At 46.1% G+C, this 22,200-nt stretch overlaps 1 protein-coding gene across 4 annotated transcripts in view; it reads right to left on the reverse strand.

The window, feature by feature from the left end:
- LOC137504018 (protein unc-93 homolog A-like) overlaps positions 1 to 22,200 on the reverse strand; it is a 1,407,338-nt gene that overhangs the window by 567,920 nt on the left and 817,218 nt on the right. The gene's annotated exons all lie outside the window — the stretch shown is intronic.

Here is a 22,200-nt window from a genome sequence, read left to right on the forward strand (position 1 = left end):
ATGAACTTCCGATAGTACCCTATCATGCCGAGAAAAGTCCTCACCTGCTTCTTTGTTGTGGGCCGAGGCCAATCTTTGATGGCTTCAATTTTGTTTAGCTGTGGCTTTATGAGATCCGCCCAATTATGTGACCAAGGTCGCGGGCCTCCTCTAGTCCTATTGTGCATTTCTTTGGATTGGCAGTTAAACCCGCCTGTCTTATGGAATTTATCACTGCCTGGAGCTTAGGGAGATGACTTTCCCAATCCATGCTAAACACCACCACATCATCTAGATATGCCGCCGAAAAATGCTGATGCGGACGTAATATCTCATCCATCATGCGTTGAAAGGTTGCAGGGGCTCCCTGCAATCCAAAAGGCATGCGTACATATTGGAACAAGCCGTAAGGGGTGGAAAATGCTGTTTTCTCTTTAGCTCTATCTGTTAAAGGCACCTGCCAGTAACCTCTAGTGAGATCTAGCGTTGTAATGTATCTGGCGGGGCCTAGTCTCTCAGTCAGCTCATCAATTCTCGGCATGGGATAAGCATCGAATTTTGACACTGCATTTAATTTACGGAAATCATTACAAAACCTTAAGGACCCATCTGGTTTTGGAACTAAGACAATGGGGCTACTCCACTCACTTGTAGACCTCTCAATGACGCCTAATTCTAGCATTTTTTCGATTTCTTTTTCGACAGCCTGTCTGCGAGCTTCTGGAATTCTGTAGGGCTTTAGGCGAACCCGAACCTTGGCATCAGTAATAACGTCATGTTTAATGATGGAGGTACAACCTGGTACATCTGAAAACACATCCGCATTCCTTTGCAGAAATTCCCTGACCTCCTGCCTTTGGACGGTGGACAGGGAGTCCGCAACTTTTACCTCTCGGATCCCCTCCTGGCTTGTGGAAGGCAACTGCCTAGTGGCTAACATAACCTCCCTATCTTTCCAAGGCTTTAGCAGGTTAACGTGGTAAATTTGTTCCTTCTTTCTTTTATCTGGCTGATAAACCTTGTAAGTAACCTCACTCACTTTCTCGCAAATTTCATAGGGCCCCTGCCATTTTGCTAAGAACTTGCTTTCTACCGTGGGGATCAACACCAACACCCGATCCCCAGGGTTGAAAGACCTAACTTTAGCTGAGCGGTTGTAAACCCGACTTTGGGCTTCTTGTGCCCGCTGCATGTGTTCCCGGACCAATGGCATAACAGCAGAGATCCTGTCTTGCATAGTTGACACGTGTTCAATTATGCTCCTATGGGGAGTGGATTCTTGTTCCCATGACTCTTTGGCAATGTCAAGAAGTCCCCGTGGATGTCTCCCGTATACTAGTTCGAACAGGGAGAACCCGGTAGAGGACTGGGGAACTTCTCTGACTGAAAACATGAGATATGGCAAAAGACAGTCCCAGTCTCTCCCATCCTTATCCACCACTTTCTTTAACATCCCTTTTAGGGTCTTGTTAAATCGCTCCACCAGCCCATCGGTCTGTGGATGGTAGACCGATGTGCGAAGCTGCTTTATTCCCAGAAGTCGACACAACTCCTTCATGATTTTTGACATAAAGGGTGTGCCCTGATCGGTTAGGATCTCCTTTGGTATACCAGTGCGAGAGAACACATGCATCAACTCTTTTGCAATGGTCTTGGAGGCCATGTTTCTTAACGGGATAGCCTCAGGGTAGCGTGTAGCATAATCGAGGATCACAAGAATGTATTGATGACCCCTGGCTGACTTAACTAAGGGTCCAACCAGATCCATTGCCATCCGCTCAAAAGGTATGTCAATGATAGGCAAGGGAACTAGAGGGCCTCAGGAGTGAGCCAGAGGGGCTGACAATTGGCATTCTGGGCAAGATTCACAATATCTCTTAATTTCTGCAAAGACACCTGGCCAATAAAACCTCTGTAAGACCCGTTGTTGAGTTTTCTCAGCCCGAGGTGACCTCCCATGACATGTTTATGAGCCAGGTCTAACACGGTCTTTCGAAAGGGTTGGGGCACCACCAATTGTTCTATCAGTCCTTCTCTCTCCTGGCTCATTCGGTATAATAAATCATTTACCACCGCAAAATGAGGAAATACATTCTCTGTACCAGACCCTTGTGGCATACCATCAATCATGACAACATTTTCCCAGGCCCTAGTCAGGGTGGGGCCCCTCAACTGGACTGTCCCAAAGTTATCTCTAGAGACCTCCAAGTCCCGCACTGCAGGCTCCATGGAGGTCTCCAGAGGCAACTCCGGTTCACCCGCAAACACAGTCAAGGGAGAAATGTTGACTTCATTGCCATTGGCCCCTGGATTACTTAAATTCCCCATGGACACATCATATTTAGGCATACAGTCCTCTGAGAACTTATCAGGAGGGGTACCTAGGGGTTCCTTGCCCCTCCATAATTCCCAGAAGTGGGGAAAGTCTCATCCCAAAATTACACTATGTAATAGCACTGATGACACACCCACTTCATGACAAACAGTTCCACAGTCAGTTTCAAATGTCACAAATGCAGTGGGATAACTTTTAGAGTCCCCATGTATGCAGATGACCCCAATGCGAGGTTCATTGAGCTGATCAGAGCTCACCAGTTTAGCATGAACTAAAGTCACTAAACTGCCGGAGTCCAGCAATGCATGCACAAACCTTCCATTTATCTTTACAACTGACATGTATCTACAGTACATACCGGCCGAGCGAATAGGGACATCCTTCGAGCATAGTCACACTCCATTGACTCCTCAGGTAAGGGACACCGGGCCGCAATATGTCCCCAGTCATTACACCTCCAACACTGTATGGGGCCGCGTCCTCATGTGGGAAGGTTTGTACGGACTTTTGCCTCATCTTTGGGCTTTTCCCCAGCCTTTCTTTCACTTCCAGGTTCTCGGGGAGCAACCCTCCTTCCACCTGCTAGGGGAGGAGCTCGCCTTTGCAGGGTAGTATCCTTTGCTGGAGACCAGGCTAGGAAATCCTCAGCAGCGATGAAGCGCTCAATCATCTCGACCAGCTCGTCAGCTGACTGCGGATCGGCATGGCTCACCCACTTGCGCAGTTTAGGAGGCAAACATCGGAGGAAATGATCCATAGTAACTCTCTCCACGATCTCGGCGGGTGTAAGGGCCTCAGGCTGTAACCATTTCTTTACCAGATAAACCAGATCATGCATCTGCGATCGCGGTGACTTTTCTGGATGGTAAGTCCATTTATGCACACGCTGGGCCCGCACTGCTGGAGTGACGCCTAGTCGGCAAAGTATCTCTGCTTTCAGTTTCTCATAACTTTTGGCATCCTCTGGGGTTAAATCAAAATATGCTTTCTGAGAGTCCCCAATTAAGAAAGGTGCAACCAGTCCTGCCCATTGATCCGTAGGCCAGGCCTCCCTTTCTGCAGTCCGTTCAAAGGTATGAAGGAAAGCCTCCACATCATCATGTGGTGTCATTTTTTGTAGAAAGTGGCTAGCTCGGATTGTTCCAGTATTACCCCGTGACTCCGGGGCCCCCTCCATGGTGCGATTTATCAACTGCTGCACCACTTCTGTAAGGGATTTCCGATCACTCTCCACAGCTGTGGCAACGTCCGCCAGTTGTGCGGTCAACAGTCGGTTAGCCTCTTGCTGCGCTGTGACAGTCTGTATCAACTGGGCATTGGTCTCTCTCTGGGCTGCATTAGCTTGTTGCTGAGCCGCGTTAGAGATGAGCAGCTGCTTGAGGACGTCCTCCATGTCTGGGCAACAATTTTATCCAGCCACAACTTGTTCTTGAAAATTGGAGCACTAGCCCTTTAAGACTGGCTGTAGTTTTTGCTGTCTCTTCCTGCCCGCATCCTCCACCAATTGTAGCTGTTACCCATAGCAACAGGGTTAAGACAGTTCATAGAAGAGACAGCAGGCTTTCAATATTGTAAAAGTCAGGCTCCTGCCTGGTTTATTTATGAAAATTAAACACTTGCCAGTGAATACAAACAGTCCATCAAACAAAACAAAACCTAGCTCGGCTGAGCAACTACCTGTCTCACTCCAGTCCCTGACTGACTATACATAAACAGTATTGTAGCAAAACATCCAAGCAACATGGCAACTTACATTGTACATGCAGAGTTTAGCCTTTTCTCCCATGTGAGAGCTCTGTTCCCTCCAGAGTACAGGAACCAAGTGAGCTCCTTCCTGGTCAGACTGGCTGACCTTTATTCAGCACCTGTGCTCCACCCTGCACAGGTGTAATACCTGGACTGGGCCAGGTGGCCAAGGAACCCACCCACACTTCCCTGGCCAGCTCCAGGACCCTTAACCGGCTTTTGAAAAAGCCAATTAGCACACACAGTTTTTTTTTTTTTTTTTCCTGGAGCTTTATTTTACCAAGCACCTTAAACGAGGTGCTACATACACACCATCCATAACCTTTCCTATAAGAGCCTGTGACACTCTGTCACAGCGCATATGGGGATATTAGGCCTGTCCCCACTCAGGCTAAGAAGTCGCTCTCCGTAGCAGGAAGAAAAGGGGTGTTCACACCCATCCACCAGGTGGATAACAATATGCGATAAATACAGAGGCACCAGCAGAACAAAATATGAACCGTTTAAAAACAATAAAAACAAGGGGGTAAGGGTGGACTTACCTCCCCAAATTCCAAACACAACCACTGTGATTAGTATGCAAAAACATTTAATCTGTACTCCAAGTGAAAAAATTGCAACGCGTTTCTCGGGTCTCAAGCCCGCTTCTTCAGGCAAAATACAAAAAAGGAGCAGCTGTAATACACAAATAAAAAACACGTACAATGCATATAGAGAAACAAAAGCAACAATGGCATCAAAATTAGAGGACATAATCTGCGCATGGAGGAAAAACGGTTTGGCCATTTATTTAGCAGTAGGGTATTGTACCGTGTTAGCCATCAGTAAAAGCAAGAAGTTTTAAATCAGGATGCTACCATTTATTGGCTAACTACAAATGAATAAGAATAAACAAGCTTTCGGCCTTGCAGCCTTCGTCAGGTTTACATCCTGTTAGTTTGCAAGCTGGTGGTACAGACAGCTTATATACATGCAACATCAAAAGGGAAAACAGATATTTTTTTCAAGCATAAATACATCATTAAGATGCCTTAATATAAACAGACCATCTAAATGGGGTAAGATAAGGATCCTTGTTTACTTTATTTCTCACAGACCTGGTATTAGGATTGACCCAGAGGTATCGTAAATTCTTAGTTCACAAGTTCAGCTAGGGTGGCTGAGACAGTTCATATATCATCAATCTCATACCAATATAGAAAGTTGTTGTCCTTATTCAGACCCTTCTGCACAGCTTTGAAACAATTTATAAATTTCGTTTCTGCTATTAATCGGTCATTTGACGTTTTGAAGCCACCCTTCAGGGCAGTGACACGAAGATCATCCATGCTGTGTCCGTTGGACCGAAAGTGTGTAGCAACTGGGAGTCCAGATTTGGTATCATTAATAGTGTGCCTGTGTCCATTCATATGTTTGCTCAGAGTTTGTCCAGTTTCTCCCACGTACATAACATTGGGGCATTTAGCACACACATGCAGACACATTTACTCCACTGACAGGGTAACGATACCAGATTCACAACAGGAGTACAGAATACAAGGTAAATTTTCTTGTGGGTCCACCAATCTGGTATATCTGATCATGTGTGCTAAATGCCCCAATGTTATGTACGTGGGAGAAACTGGACAAACTCTGCACAAACGTATGAATGGACACAGGCACACTATTAATGATACCAAATCTGGACTCCCAGTTGCTACACACTTTCGGTCCAACGGACACAGCATGGATGATCTTCGTGTCACTGCCCTGAAGGGCGGCTTCAAAACGTCAAATGACCGATTAATAGCAGAAACGAAATTTATAAATTGTTTCAAAGCTGTGCAGAAGGGTCTGAATAAGGACAACAACTTTCTATATTGGTATGAGATTGATGATATATGAACTGTCTCAGCCACCCTAGCTGAACTTGTGAACTAAGAATTTACGATACCTCTGGGTCAATCCTAATACCAGGTCTGTGAGCAATAAAGTAAACAAGGATCCTTATCTTACCCCATTTAGATGGACTGTTTGTATTAAGGCATCTTCATGATGTATTTATGCTTGAAAAAAATATCTGTTTTCCCTTTTGATGTTGCATGTATATAAGCTGTCTGTACCACCAGCTTGCAAACTAACAGGATGTAAACCTGACGAAGGCTGCAAGGCCGAAAGCTTGTTTATTCTTATTCATTTGTAGTTAGCCAATAAATGGTATCATCCTGATTTAAAACTTCTTCCATTTATTTAGGAAAGGGTTCTTTACAGTAAGAGTGATTAAGATGTGGAATGCATTGCCACAGGAAGTCGTTATGGCAAACTCTATAGCTGCATTTAAAAGAGGCTTAGATGCTTTCCTTGCGTTGAAAGACATCCATGGCTACAATTACTAGGTAATGCCTAATGATGTTGATCCAGGGATTTTATCTGATTGCTATCTGGAGTCGGGAAGGAATTTTTACCTTTTGGGGCTAATTGGACCATGCCTTGTAAGGGTTTTTTCGCCTTCCTCTGGATCAACAGGGATATGTGAGGGAGCAGGCTGGCGTAGTACTTTGTACTGGTTGAACTCGATGGACGTATGTCTTTTTTCAACCAAAATAACTATGTAACTATGTAAAAAAAAATAAAAAATAAAACATAATTACAAATATATGTGTATCAATCATGTGCTCAAATGCAGCACAAATACAATATAGACAGTGTGAGGATCCGCTCGGCTGCCTGCGCAGGCAGGCAGCCTTTTGACCACTGTTCAGGTCTGCATTCTGCAGGTCTCTGGAAGAGAGACCTTTTGTCAGTTGTGCAGCTTGCTGCTGAGGAATTTGCATACGTTTGTCATGCAGATTGCCTAGCCACATCGTTTGTAGGCTTGCTCTATAAAGAGCTATGTTTCCCAGAGTCCTTTGCTGGTCATAAGGGTTAGTCCTGTGTAAACACTCCTGTAGTGTCAGCCTTGCTCATTGTTTGAAGATTAGCTTAGAGTAATTCCTGGGACTGCACTAGGCAGGTGCCCTAGTGCAGTTAGGATTGCATATCTGTTTTGTTTGTCTGTTGCGATTGTTCTGTCCCAGCGGTGGTCGACAGGAAGTCGTTCTGATCTTTGTTCTTGGAGTATAGCTGGAGCAGCGGTTGCTACCAGCTATCTCCTCTATCTGTCTTGCCTGGATCACACTCGCCTAGCGCTAGTGCTGTGGATCCGTCTGATCTCCATCTCTCTTGCTGTTATCTCTCACTTATTCCTGTTTTTGTGTATCTGTCTTGTCTGCTACGAACGCTTGCTGGAGGCTCGGTGAGGCAACCGTTAAGCAAGCGCTCGTGTCCTCTGTTTCATGTTTGTCTGTCGGTGGTTAGTTAGGCATGCTTGTCTCTGTTGTGCTTATCACGCGGGGACCGCGCATAAACGCGTGCACTGTTGCGAATGAGTGTGGTGTTCGCGTTTAATTAGCGTTTGTTATTTTCCTTATCTTCTCATTGTATGATTTGCTGGGCCTTTGCTACTCTCGTGTTCTGCCTTGCTGTAGCCTTGTGTCACCTCTGGCAATCGCCTCTCTCGTGATTGCGTTCCTACTTCATATCTGCTGTTGTGTATGCACTGTCGCGGGTTGGCGACTAGTTTGGTGCACACACATACAATCTGTCCCTGTGCTCATTCTCTTCCGCAATCGCTTCTCTTGCGATTGCATTCTCACTTGGTTTCTTCTGTTGTGTGTCCACCGTCGCAGGTTGGCGGCTAGATTAGTGGACATACATACATTCCTCATCTGTGCTTATTCAGTCTTGTGTCGCTGTTAGCAATCGCCATCTCTGGCGATTGCCTTCACACTTTGTCTTCATGGTTGTGTGTTCATCGTCGCAGGGTGGCGACTAGTTTGGTGGACACACATACCCTCTGTCCCTTTGATCTCTCTCTTTCAGGGCTATCTTGCCCTGCATTTCTTCCCTTTGTACAATTCCTGTCTGGCGTCTGTGGCAGGGCAGAGGAGCTGTTCCTCTGCACTCCACAGCTCCACCTGTTGACAGGAATTTCCCTCTACAGGTGCATTGCACCTTTTGCTGGGTTCCCTCAAATTACACGCTTGTGGAGGATTTCCGCAGTGTCAACGCACATCATGTGCGCTGATCCCGGAGGGAATTCCACAATCGTTACACAGTCAATATAAAAGGGCATATACAGACAAGACATACCCATCCTGTTCGGCGAAGAAACACTCTTTCTTCGCCGAACAGGATGGGTATATCTTGTCTGTATATGCCCTTTTATATTGACTATGTCTATATTGTATGTGTGCTGCATTTGAGCACGATTGATACACATATATTTTGTAATTATGTTTTATTTTTATTTTCGATGCCATTGTTGCTTTTGTTTCTCTATATACATTGTACGTGTTTTTTATTTGTGTATTACAGCTGCTCCTTTTTTGTATTTTGCCTGAAGAAGCGGGCTTGAGACCCGCGAAACGCGTTGCAATTGTTTCACTTGGAGTACAGATTAAATGTTTTTGCATACTAATCACAGTGGTTGGGTTTGGAATTTGGGGAGGTAAGTCCACCCTTACCCCCTTGTTTTTATTGTTTTTAAATGGTTCATATTTTGTTCTGCTGGCGCCTCTGTATTTATCTCATAGTAGAAAATAATCTTATTTCTCAGCATCAACATGGATTTACTAAAGACAGGTCCTGTTTGACAAACATGCTCAGCTTTTATGAGGTAGCGAAGGCTAATGTGGATATTGGGAATGCTGTAGATGTGATATATTTGGACTTTGCAAACGCCTTCAGCACTGTTCCACTCAAACGTCTGGTGCAAAAGTTGAGGATGCAAGGACTGGGGAAGAGTCTGTGTGCATGGATAGGGAACTGGCCAATGGACAGCAAACAAAGAGTTGTGGTCAAAGGATCATACTCAAAATGGGTGACTGTTAGCAGTGGGGTCCCACTAGGGTCTGTACTGGGTCCAGTGCTCTTCAATTTATTTATGAATGACCTAGTAAATTCAGTAGTAAGCAATGTTGCTATTTTTGCAGATGATACAAAATTGTGCAGAATTATCAACTCTCAGGAAGATAGGGACATATTGCAACAGGATCTGGATAGGATGGCTACAGGGGCACATAAAAGGCAGATGAAATTCAATGTTGAAAAATGTAAAGTCCTGCATTTTGGTCGTACCAATGGTCTAGCACCATACAAAATAAATGGGATACAGTTGGGGACATCAAACTTGGAGAAAGACTTAGGAGTACTCATCGACAACAAGTTAAATCGTACTCAATGCCAAGCCGCTGCAGCTAAAGCGAAAACATTTTTTGGGGTGCATTAAAATGAAAATAAAAACTCGAGATGCTAGCATAATATTGCCCTGGTTTAACTCTCTAGTAAGGCCATATCTGGAATATGGAATTCAGTTCTGGGCACCACATTACAGGAAAGATATTGCAGTTTTAGAGCAGGTGTAGAGACGAGCAATAAAATTGATACGTGGGATGGAAGGTCTCACTTACCAAGAAAGGTTAGGTAAACTGGGGTTCGAGAGAAAAGACGCCTTAGAGGGGATCTAATTAACATGTATAAATACATCAGAGGGGAATATAAAAGCTTGGTGGATGAGTTTTTTGTGACCTTCAAAAATGACTAGAGGACATGATCTGTGCATACCTGCATTTAAAGGGGGCTTAGATGATTTCCTTGCACTGAAAGACATCCATGGCTATAATTACTAGGTATTGCCAAGTAGTGTTGATCCAAGGATTTTATCCGATTGCCATCTGGAGTCGGGAAGGATTTTTTTCCCTTTTGGGGCTAATTGGACCATGCCTTGTAAGGGTTTTTCGCCTTCCTCTGGATCAACAGGTATATTGTGAGGGAGCAGGCTGGTGTCGTACTTTGTTCTCTGGTTGAGCTCAATGGATGTATGTCTTTTTTCAGCCTAAATAACTATGTAACTATGGTGAAGCTGAGTCACCTTGCGACCTGCTTGAAGAAGGAGATATAGCACATGGAGAATAGCATCTAACCAAGAGGATAGAGAAACTGTTTGTTTAGACCCAGACAGTTACCATCGTTACTTCTGTAGAATTTCATCTTATGCAGAATCTAGGAAAAGAAAGGAGGAGCCTTTAGTTACCTGGGAAAGGCTTTCTTTATTAGTAGATAGATAGTAGTTGTCTGTGAGACTGTTGTAACCTGAGATTTCTTCCCCAGCTTTACCAGTGTACCGGCTATGAAGAAAAGAAGATTTAAGTGATGCAGGTAGTGTAAAAGAATAGATATATTGAGAATTGATTTCTTTAGTTGATTACTGACCAGTTAGACCAACTGTTCTGGCAAAAATAAACTCTTAATATATTCCTTTATATCAGTGTCTGGTGGATTCCTCTTAGTCGGGTAGGAACAAGTGTCAAAACATTACATAATTAGTCGGCAGGATGGAAGAGGAGATACAGCGAGAAGGTCAAGAGGTTGCTTCTGGAACCAGTCCACAAGCCGTGGGTGAAAGAACAGATGTAACCTCATCTGCTTTCAATATGACACCTGTAGGCCTTTTAGCGACATATTTGCCAAAATTCAACAGTACCAACATGCTACTCAGAGATTGAGTTGACAGTGCAATTAAAGCCTATAAAGGTCCCCATTGACATTTAAAAAGAGATTGTCATACTAGCTCTAGAAGGAGGTGCTAGAAAAACTATTGTGACCTCCGATTTACCTGAGCCTACCCCCTTAGAAGCTATTATCGAGATATTAGAAGAGATTTACAGAGACTCGGCTGATCTGCATTTGTTGCGTAAAAGGTTTATAGACCGCACCCAGAGGAGAGAAGAGACCATACCACAATTCACCAATGCTCTGAAGGAATTAATTAATGCTTTAACTCAAAAAGAAGGAGAGGAAGAGGAGATCTCTAATGTTGATGCAGATTCTTGGCTGGTTCATCAATTATTGCTGTGGTTAAGGAGTGAACCCATCAAACAGCATCTCAAACTGAAACTTGATGGAGGAGCAGAACGAACCTTGCAGAACGGATGTTGAGACTTTGACTAATGCCGTTCAACAGCTGATGGAAGAAGGGCAGAAGATGAAAGAAGAAAGACGATCTCTGGGTCAAAGAACACTTAAATAATGAGAGGGAACCATCTTTTATTTGCTGGCAATGTTGGGGAAAAGGTCATATGGCTTGAAATTGTGCTGATCGAAACCGATCTGAAAGAAAACCTTATTTAAACTAAAGGATCCTGCAGTGGATGGTCGAACTACAGGATACAGTCCACATACCTCAGATGAGAATAAGTTATTTTGGTTGAGATGTGTGAAGAAGACGACTCACAAGAAGTTCCAGAAGAATTGGAACAAAGATCCCATGAGGAAAGTTAAGCGAGTTCTCCTTAAGAAGATAGTAGGTGTGGTGAATTGGTTCAATTGCCGGAAAGAATATGGATTCATATCTCGAGGTGGTGAGGAGAAAGATGTGTTTGTGCACTGGAATGCCATAAGGAAGAAATACTTCCGGAATCAATTTCGCTGTTTAAGGAATGGGGAGATGGTCGAATTTGTCATTGTGGAAGGAAAAAAAGGGTTAGGGGCCGCCAATGTAACTACACTTGGGGGTATCCCACTTCAAGGCAGCAAGAATGCTATGACACACAAGAAAGATATTGATTGCTATCTAAAAAGATCCATGTGTTGCCAGAAATTAGGAGAGACAAAATCCCCTGAAAAACCTGTACAGTATGAAGAAGTACGACTGAAATTTGATCCTGTTTCATCCGTTGCTTAATCTTTCCAAACCAGTGATGTCAGAAGTGCGATGGAACTTGTAGTTACTGAGCGAAAAAAAAATAAAACACAAGATATGTCGGTTGCTCAGCATCGGGAGAAAACTATAGAATAATTAATTGCACAGAGCCAAAAAGATTGGGAAGAGTATTGGAACCCAATGCCTAAACCTCAACGAATCAGGTGCAGAAGGAAGAAACATGGTCCATCTGAAACCTTACCGCTTACTAAAGAGCTTACTAAAGAGCTCTTACGAGCTAAAGTAGTTTTGGAAGAAAAGGAATTTATGCAGCCTAGTCTAGAAAGTAATACTAAGATGCAAAAGGAAACACTAGATGCTTTAACCAGCTGTGCAGGATTAAAACCGTTCAGGCGTTCTAGAAAAGGACAGTGTTTGGTGGATATCCTTCGAGTTATAAATGAACGTCTAGAAGAGTCTTACCGGAAGGAGATCAAGTGTGACACCATGGCTGTGGGGGTGTCCCCAGACACGGATTCAAAAATTGAATCCGAATTGGATTTAGTCCGAAAACCCGCCCACAGAAAGTTGGCTGACAGATATTTGTTTGATGATTTCATTGGGTATTAAATGGTATTAACTTGGTTGAATCGTAGAGGACTACAATCCTTAAAAAACGGGGAAATTTGTAGCCCCTTTCAGGGGACAAAGTGTCTTTTTAATTTGTTTTCTGATATGTGTATTTATGTTCATGTCAGCAGTGAAATTCTGCTTGCTGCTGACACAGGACTTGGCAACAGGCAGATCCAAATAGGCGCATAGAGACAGTGCATGCGGACATATCGTTGCATGCACTCTGGCGGTCACCTAGCAACCATGTACACAAAGCAGGGAAACTTCTAGAGGGAGCGCGAGTGATAGAGTGAGCGGCAGCACGAGGGGCATAGCGTGCAACAGGTGCTTAGGAGAACTGGTTATAACCAGTTCTCCTCACAGAAACTACGCAGTTAGGTGGCGGAGAGCGGAAGGGAAGGAGGCACATTGCACAGCAGGAGAGATTACCTCAGACATGGCAGAGGGAATTTAGTGCGGCAGCCAGGCACCCTGGCAGCTATCCAGACATAGAGAGAAACTTTATTAACGGAGAGAGCAACATAGACTACAGCTGGGAAACAAAGCATAGGCAGAGCATCCAGAATCAGATGTAAAGCAGAGAGTCAGAATTGGCAAGAGGAGTATGAATGTTGTTACTGCTAAGGGTCACGTCAGCATTCAGAGCCATAGTGAGGAAGACAAAAAAAAGTGCAAGAATTCAGTGTTAATTGCCGGACGAAAGTGACAATTCACAGTAGCAGTAATTAATATATTCCTCTGATTATAGTGGCGAACCAGGATCTGTCTGTCTAAATATAAACTGAAGAAACAGTAGCCTTTCAAAGTATTGAACAGTTTAATTATACATTATTGCATGTTGATGCCTGAAGAACTAAGACTGTGTTCAGTTTACATCCCAGTATAACTTAAACTATGTTGCCAGAAAGTGTATTGCCTTCCTTGAGACCTTAATTGAGGTACAGCTCAGCCGCTAACTGTTCTTATGATTCTGTGATATTGTTTCTTGTAAAACAATCCCATAATAGTTTTAGCTAGTCAAGTAAAAGCTGGTATACTATAGATGCTCTGCTAGAATGTTACTTCTTTAGAGAGAAGAAAAGAGAAAGATGGTGAAGCGGAGTCACCTTGGGACCGGCTTGAAAGAAGGAGATAAAGAAAAAGGACCTGCTCCACCTGCAATTAGTGCAGATTGCTAACAAACCAGCCTCGCCACTGTCACATTACACCGATCCTTCGCTTACTGCACTGGCTACCAGTAGAATGGAGAATACTCTTCAAGATTGGACTGCTGACATTCAAATCACTGCACAGCTTAGGCCCTGGATACAGTGGGTTGCAAAAGTATTCGGCCCCCTTGAAGTTTTCCACATTTTGTCATATTACTGCCACAAGCATGAATCAATTTTATTGGAATTCCACATGAAAGACCAATACAAAGTGGTGTACACATGAGAAGTGGAACGAAAATCATACATGATTCCAAACATTTTTTACAAATCAATAACTGCAAAGTGGTGTGTGCATAATTATTCAGCTCCCTTTGATCTGAGTGCAGTCAGTTGCCTATAGATATTGCCTGATGAGGGCTAATGACTAAATAGAGTGCATCTGTGTGTAATCTAATGTCAGTACAAATACAGCTGCTCTGTGAGGGCCTCAGAGGTTGTCTAAGAGAATATTGGGAGCAACAACACCGTGAAGTCCAAAGAACACACAAGACAGGTCCAAGACAGGTCAGAAATCAAGTTATTGAGAAATTTAAAGCAGGCTTAGGCTACAAAAAGGTTTCCAAAGCCTTCAACATCCCAAGGAGCACTGTTCAAGTGATCATTCAGAAATAGGAGGAGTATGGCACAACTGTAAACCTACCAAGACAAGGCCATCCACCTAAACTCATAGGCCGAACAAGGAGAGCGCTGATCAGAAATGCAGTCAAGAGGCTCATGGTGACTCTGGATGAGCTGCAGAGATCTACAGCTCAGGTGGGAGACTCTGTCCATAGGACAACTATTAGTCATGCACTGTACAAAGTTGGCCTTTATGGAAGAGTGGCAACATAAAGCATAAGAAGTCCCATTTGCAGTTTTCCACAAGCCATGTGGGGGACACAGCAACCATGTGGAAGAAGGTGCTCTGGTCAGAGGAGACTAAAATGGTACTTTTTGGCAAAAATGCAAAACGCTATGTGTGGCAGAAAACACTGCACATCACTCTGAACACACCATCCCCACTGTCAAATATGGTGGTGGCAGCATCATGCTCGGGGGGTGCATCTCTTCAGCAGGGACAGGGAAGCTGGTCAGAGTTGATGGGAAGATGGATGGAGCCAAATACAGGGCAAACTTGGAAGAAAACCTCTTGGAGACTGCAAAAGACTTGAGACTGGGGCGGAAGTTCACCTTCCAGCAGGACAATGACTCTATACATAAAGCCAGGGCAACAATGGAATGGTTTAAAACAAAACCTATCTATGTGTTAGAATGGCCCAGTCAAAGTCCAGATCTAGATCCAATCAAGAATCTGTGGCAAGATCTAAAAACTGCTGTTCACAAACGCTGTCCATCTAATCTGACTGAGCTGGAGCTGTTTTGCAAAGAAGAATGGGCAAGGATTTCAGTCTCTAGATGTGCAAAGCTGGTAGAGACATACCCTAAAAGACTGGCGGCTGTAATTGCAGCAAAAGGTGGTTCTACAAAGTATTGACTCAGGGGGCCGAATAATTATGCAGACCCCACTTTGCAGTTATTTATTTGTAAAAAAATATTTGGAATGATGTATGATTTTCGATCCACTTCTCACATGTACACCACTTTGTATTGGTCTTTCACGTTGAATTCCAATAAAATTGATGCATGTTTGTGGCAGTAATGTGACAAAATGTGGAAAACTTCAAGGGGGCCAAATACTTTTGCAACCCACTGTACATGAAGGACTTGCTGAAGCTGCACCACACCCCTCACAACCTCCGATCAGCAGGATCCATAAACTTGGTCACCCCCAGAGTGCACCTCAAAACCTCTGGAGACAGAGCTTTCTGTCATGCTGCCCCTACTCTTTGGAACTCCCTACCACACCTAGTAAAAGACAGCCTCCCAGGAGTTATTCAAATCCAGACTGAAAAGCCACCTGTTCAGCCTGGCTTTTCCGGACTTATAGAATTCTTCCTCTGTACCACGATTTACTAATCAACCAATAAATTGGTCTGAGCCATGCTTATGCGCTTTTAGTCCTACGGGAGAAAAGCGCTTTACAAATGTTATTTGTTGTTTTTGTTGTAGTACATGGAGAATAGCATCTAACCAAGAGGATAGTAGAGCAACTATTTGTTTAGACCCAGGTACCATTAGAAATGATCGGAAACAGCTAATTCCGTTCTGGAATTTGCGGATTCCGCCAGCGCTAAATTCCGTCGCTATGACATTTCCGTGGAATTTTGCATTCCAATGGAAAAATTAAAGTAATCGCAAATGAAACTTTATTTATGCTAAATGGTAGCCCATGGGACCTACTGGCTGTTCCCCCGGTCATTTTTATTTTTTTTCCCAGCAGGAGGTATCACTTAACCCTCCTGGCAGTCTATTAGAAACCGCCAGGGGGCAGTGCAGCACTATTTTTTAAACTTTTTTTTAAATCATGTAGCGAGCCTAGGGCTCGCTACATGATAGCCGCTGTACAGCGGCATCCCCCTGCCCGCTTCGATCACCTCCGGCGATCTTTGATTAGGAAATCCCGTTCAGAGAACGGGATTTCCTGAAGGGCTTCCCCTGTCACCATGGCGACGGGGCGGGATGATGTCATTGACGTCATGGACAAAGTGACATCTAAGGGAATCCCGATCCACCCCTCAGCGCTGCCTGGCACTGATTGGCCAGGCAGCGCACGGAGCTTGGGGGGGGGCGACACGGCGATCAGTGGCGATTTTGCGCAGAGCGGCGGTGATCGGAGTGCACACGGCCTGAGAAAGCCTCCTCGGGCTTACCGCCAGGAAGGTTAAGCCATAGGACTATAACAAGATATTACGGTAGCTAAGACTACTCCCTAGGCCTTTCTTGTAGTTGAAGAGATGAGTGAACTGTGACACCACACTTTAAAAAAAACAAAAAAAAATAAAACAGCAAACAGAGAAGCTTCCCCATATTGGAGCATTGGATTTGGTAAAGTCTTAAGCCAATGTATTGTAAGACACAAGTAAGCTTTAGGTTTGCAGGAATGGTTTCATGGCCACCAAGCTTTTCATCCTTCCCACCCTTGCACTGGGATCTTCCAGACTTCAAATTGCTGTCCTTTGCTGTGTGTGTTACACCAGCATCATCCAGGGGGGCACATGATCTTTCTGAAGTCTTGTATTGAAGCCTGTGTCCACTGCTTTCATCTAGCAAATTAGGCAAATAAGCAAGCTCATTTTTCTCTTGGGTATATCACAATGGTACATGCTAGGCTGGCTTCACAGGCCCCCCCATCCCCAGCATCACTGACCTGATGGACATCTGTGCCAACGGGAGGGGTGTCCGCCATGCCTTCCTCAACTGCTGCACGCCTCGTCCTGGCCGCCGGTGGGGATGGGGAAAGCCTGCCCACTGCCCTCCTATTCCTCTGTGGTCTGGGAGTTGCTGGGGAAGCATCCTGAGACCCGCCCGTGGTGGGTGGCTGTGAATTAGAGGAGGCCTCCAAGGCTCATGTTGGGCGAACAGTGTTCGCCACTGTTCGGGTTCTGCAGAACATCACCCTGTTCGGGTGATGTTCGAGTTCGGCCGAACACCTGACGGTGCTCGGCCAAACCGTTCGGCCACATGGCCGAACTAAGAGCGCATGGCCGAACGTTCCCCGAACGTTCGGCTAGCGCTGTGATTGGCCGAACGGGTCACGTGGTTCGGACCCGAACGCGCTCTGATTGGCCGAACGGTCACGTGGTTCGGGTAAATAAATACCCGAACCACGTCATATCTCCGCCATTTGTCTGTGGGTTTAGCTTTGGGTAGGCAGGCAGGGTAGTTCGCGCTCCAGCCACGCTAGCCAGGGTCCCCCCTGTCATTGTGTCACTGCTGGGAACAGTAGTACACCGCTTGCTCAGCCACACTATATAGCATTCTGTTTACTGCCACTCTGTGTACCTCGCTCAGCCACACTATATAGCATTCTGTTTACTGCCACTCTGTGTCTGCTGGGAATAGTAGTACACCGCTTGCTCAGCCACACTATATAGCATTCTGTTTACTGCCACTCTGTGTACCTCGCTCAGCCACACTATATAGCATTCTGTTTACTGCCACTCTGTGTCTGCTGGGAATAGTGGTACACCGCTCGCTCAGCCACACTATATAGCATTCTGTTCACTGTTCTGTGTCTGTTTGGAATAGTGGTACACCGCTCGCTCAGCCACACTATATAGCATTCTGTTTACTGTTCTGTGTCTGCTGGGAATAGTGGTACACCGCTCGCTCAGCCACACTATATAGCATTCTGTTTACTGTTCTGTGTCTGCTGGGAATAGTGGTACACCGCTCGCTCAGCCACACTATATAGCATTCTGTTTACTGTTCTGTGTCTGCTGGGAATAGTGGTACACCGCTCGCTCAGCCACACTATATAGCATTCTGTTTACTGTTCTGTGTCTGCTGGGAACAGTAGTACACCGCTCGCTCAGCCAGAGTATATAGCATTGTGTTTACTGCCACTCTGTGTACACCGCTCAGCCAGACTATATACCATTGTTTACTGACACTCTGTGTACACCGCTCAGCCAGACTATATACCATTGTTTACTGACACTCTGTGTACACCGCTCAGCCAGACTATATACCATTGTTTACTGCCACTCTGATTCTGCTGGGAACAGTAGTACACCGCTCGCTCAGCCAGACTATATAGCATTGTGTTTACTGCCACTCTGTGTACACCGCTCAGCCAGACTATATAACATTGTTTACTGACACTCTGTGTACACCGCTCAGCCAGACTATATACCATTGTTTACTGAAACTCTGTGTACACCGCTCAGCCAGACTATATACCATTGTTTACTGCCACTCTGATTCTGCTGGGAACAGTAGTACACCGCTCGCTCAGCCAGACTATATACCATTGTTTACTGACACTATATAGCAGACTATATAGCATTGTGTGTACACCGCTCAGCCAGACTATATACCATTGTTTACTGACACTCTGTGTACACCGCTCAGCCAGACTATATACCATTGTTTACTGCCACTCTGATTCTGCTGGGAACAGTAGTACACCGCTCGCTCAGCCAGACTATATACCATTGTTTACTGACACTCTGTGTACACCGCTCAGCCAGACTATATACCATTGTTTACTGCCACTCTGATTCTGCTGGGAACAGTAGTACACCGCTCGCTCAGCCAGACTATATACCATTGTTTACTGCCACTCTGATTCTGCTGGGAACAGTAGTACACCGCTCGCTCAGCCAGACTATATACCATTGTTTACTGACACTCTGTGTACACCGCTCAGCCAGACTATATACCATTGTTTACTGCCACTCTGATTCTGCTGGGAACAGTAGTACACCGCTCGCTCAGCCAGACTATATAGCATTGTGTTTACTGCCACTCTGTGTACACCGCTCAGCCACACTATATAGCATTGCGTACTCTGCCAGTCAGTGTGTATATTGCTGGGATCAGTAATACTCCACTCACCGTCAACCACTATATGAGCTCAACATGAGTTCCCCAGAGACCTCCGCTGTGAGCAGCACTCCCAACAACAGCAACAGCCAACGCCCCACGCAAGCTATAACATCCACCCCAGCAGCCAGTGGTCAGCAGCAGCCCTCCCCGGAGGAGAACGTTGTGTCCATCAGTCCGTCGCCAGAGCGATTAATGAGGGCTGCCATTGAGGAGATGATGGGGCCTGATGTGGAGGAGGAGGTCTGGCTCAGGCCAGCATCCCAAGTTAATGTTGAGGACGATGAGGGGTCTGTGTCTGGGGATGTTGGGGTGGCAGAGGTGGTGGGTGGGTCAGACTCAGGAGAAGAGTTGTATGATGAGGATGATGATCGGGACCATCTGTATGTGCCTCAGAGTCCGACCCCGGAAAACATGTTGTATCGTGTGTTTAGGTACTAAAATCTGCGTTCCCTCCCAGTAGTGTTGGGCGAACAGTGTTTGCCACTGTTTGGGTTCTGCAGAACATCACCCTGTTCGGGGTGACTATATAGCAGACTATATAGCATTGTGTTTAATGCCACTCTGTGTACACGGCTCAGCCACACTATATAGCATTGTGTTTACTTCCACTCTGTGTCTGCTGGGAACAGTAGTACACCGCTCACCCGCCACTGTATAGCATTGTGCTCTGTGTCACTGCTGACAATAGTGGTACACCGCTCACCCACCACTGTATAGCATTTCTGTACTGCCACTGTACTGCTGCCAGTCAGCGTGTACTTTAAGGATAAGTGAAATGAGGAAGAAATCCGGTGAAAGAGGGAGGGGCAAGGGAAGAGGTGTTTCCCCTGACGGTTCACGTACAGGCCACAGGGGAGCACCCAAGAAAACCCACTCAATACTGCCCATGTTGTCCAGGACAACAACCCTCACAGATCCAAAAGAACAGGACCAGATAATTACTTGGATGACCTCTCAAGCGTCCAGCAGTGGGTTAAGCAGCACCAGCACATCACGCACGAGGTCCGAGTCCTCAGCCAGTTAAAGTCTGGGCTTTCTTTGAAGACTGCACTGAGGATGTTACCATGGCGATTTGCAAGGTGTGCAAGACCCGCCTGAGCAGGGGGAAAAGTATTAACAACCTCTCCACCACCAGCATGAGCCGCCACATTCTATCCAAACATCCCACTCTGTGGGCAAACGCGGCAGGACAGGGTACCACCAGCAACACTGCCTCCCTTGGGTTCACCAGACTCACCACCAGACCCGCCTCAGCAGCAGCAGTAGCCCAGCCATTGCGTGGTTCACAACATTCACAAACATCAGACGATGCTGACACTGTCACTTTCCGGACTAGTGCTCTTGAGGTCTCCCAGTGTTCATCAAACACAACAACCAACAGCCCTTCGGTGTGCAGCGCTACGGTTGAGTTGTCTGTCTCTGAGATGTTTGAGCACAAGAGGAAATTGCCAGCAAATGACCCCCGGGCCGTGGCAGTAACAGCCAGCCAGCATAGCCAAGCTTCTGGCCTGCGAAATGCTGCCATATCGAGTGGTGGAGACAAACAGCTTCAAGGGCATGATGTCAGTGGCCATCCCACGTTACGTGGTTCCCAGCCGCTACCACTTTGCGCGCTCTGCAGTGCCTGAGTTGCATGAGCACGTGGTCAGCTAAATAACCCGAAGCTTGAAGAATGCCGTTGCCTGCAAGGTTCACCTCACCACTGACACCTGGACGAGTGCGTTCGGCCAGGGTCGATACATCTCCCTTACCGCGCACTGGGTGAACCTTGTGGAGCCTGGCAGCGATTCCTCACCTGCTACGGCGCGGGTGTTGCCCACGCCGCAAACAGCTGGATAACAACAGCAGCACCTACCTCTCTGACTCCTTCTCCTCCAACGCATCTCAAAGCTGTACCTCATCCGGAAATGCTAACCCAGCACCAGCAGCAGTAGGATCGTGGAAGCAGTGCAGCACAGCTGTTGGCATGCGTCAGCAAGCGTTGCTGAAGCTGATCTGCCTTGGGGATAAGCAGCACACAGGGGAGGAAATTTGGAGGGGAATAAAGGAACAGACGGATTTGTGGCTGGCACCGCTGGACCTGAAACCGGGCATGAAGCTAGACACCTGGCACGAACTGGCAATGTACGCAATAGAGGTGCTGGCTTGCCCGGCAGCCAGCGTTATGTCGGAACGCTGTTTCAGTGCTGCCGGAGGCATCATCACAGATCGGCGTATCCGCCTCTCCACAGAAAATGCAGACCGTCTGACTCAAATTAAAATGAATCAATCCTGGATTGGAAACGACTACGCAACACTCCTGGACCCCAACCAAGTAACATGACCGATGAACATCTGGGATGGTTTAGCGTTTCCGGTCCCTGTTTATTGAACCTCTCATCTGTATTACATTTATGACTGCATGGCGGCAAAAAGCATTGCTGCTATATCCGCACGCTTTTTGTCCTCATGCAAGGCCTGGGTTGTTGTGTCTCACAAAGCGTGGCCTTCTCCTCCTGCGCCTCCTCCTGTTCCATCACGTGTGCTGCTGCTGCTGCTGCTGCTGCTGGGTTACCGTTGCCGGTCCCTGTTTATGGAACCTCTTATCTTTATTACATTTATGACTACATGGCGGTACAAAGCATGCTATCCGCACGCTTTTTGTCCTCATGCAAGGCCTGGGTTGTTGTGTCTCACAAAGCGTGGCCTTCTCCTCCTGCGCCTCCTCCTGTTCCATCACGTGTGCTGCTGCTGCTGCTGCTGCTGCTGGGTTACCGTTGCCGGTACCTGTTTATGGAACCTCTTATCTTTATTACATTTATGACTACATGGCGGTACAAAGCATGCTATCCGCACGCTTTTTGTCCTCATGCAAGGCCTGGGTTGTTGTGTCTCACAAAGCGTGGCCTTCTCCTCCTGCGCCTCCTCCTGTTCCATCACGTGTGCTGCTGCTGCTGCTGCTGCTGCTGGGTTACCGTTGCCGGTCCCTGTTTATGGAACCTCTTATCTTTATTACATTTATGACTACATGGCGGTACAAAGCATGCTATCCGCACGCTTTTTGTCCTCATGCAAGGCCTGGGTTGTTGTGTCTCACAAAGCGTGGCCTTCTCCTCCTGCGCCTCCTCCTGTTCCATCACGTGTGCTGCTGCTGCTGCTGCTGCTGG

Source organism: Hyperolius riggenbachi, chromosome 4, assembly GCF_040937935.1.
Source record: "Hyperolius riggenbachi isolate aHypRig1 chromosome 4, aHypRig1.pri, whole genome shotgun sequence".
NCBI classification, from domain to species: Eukaryota; Metazoa; Chordata; class Amphibia; order Anura; family Hyperoliidae; genus Hyperolius; species Hyperolius riggenbachi.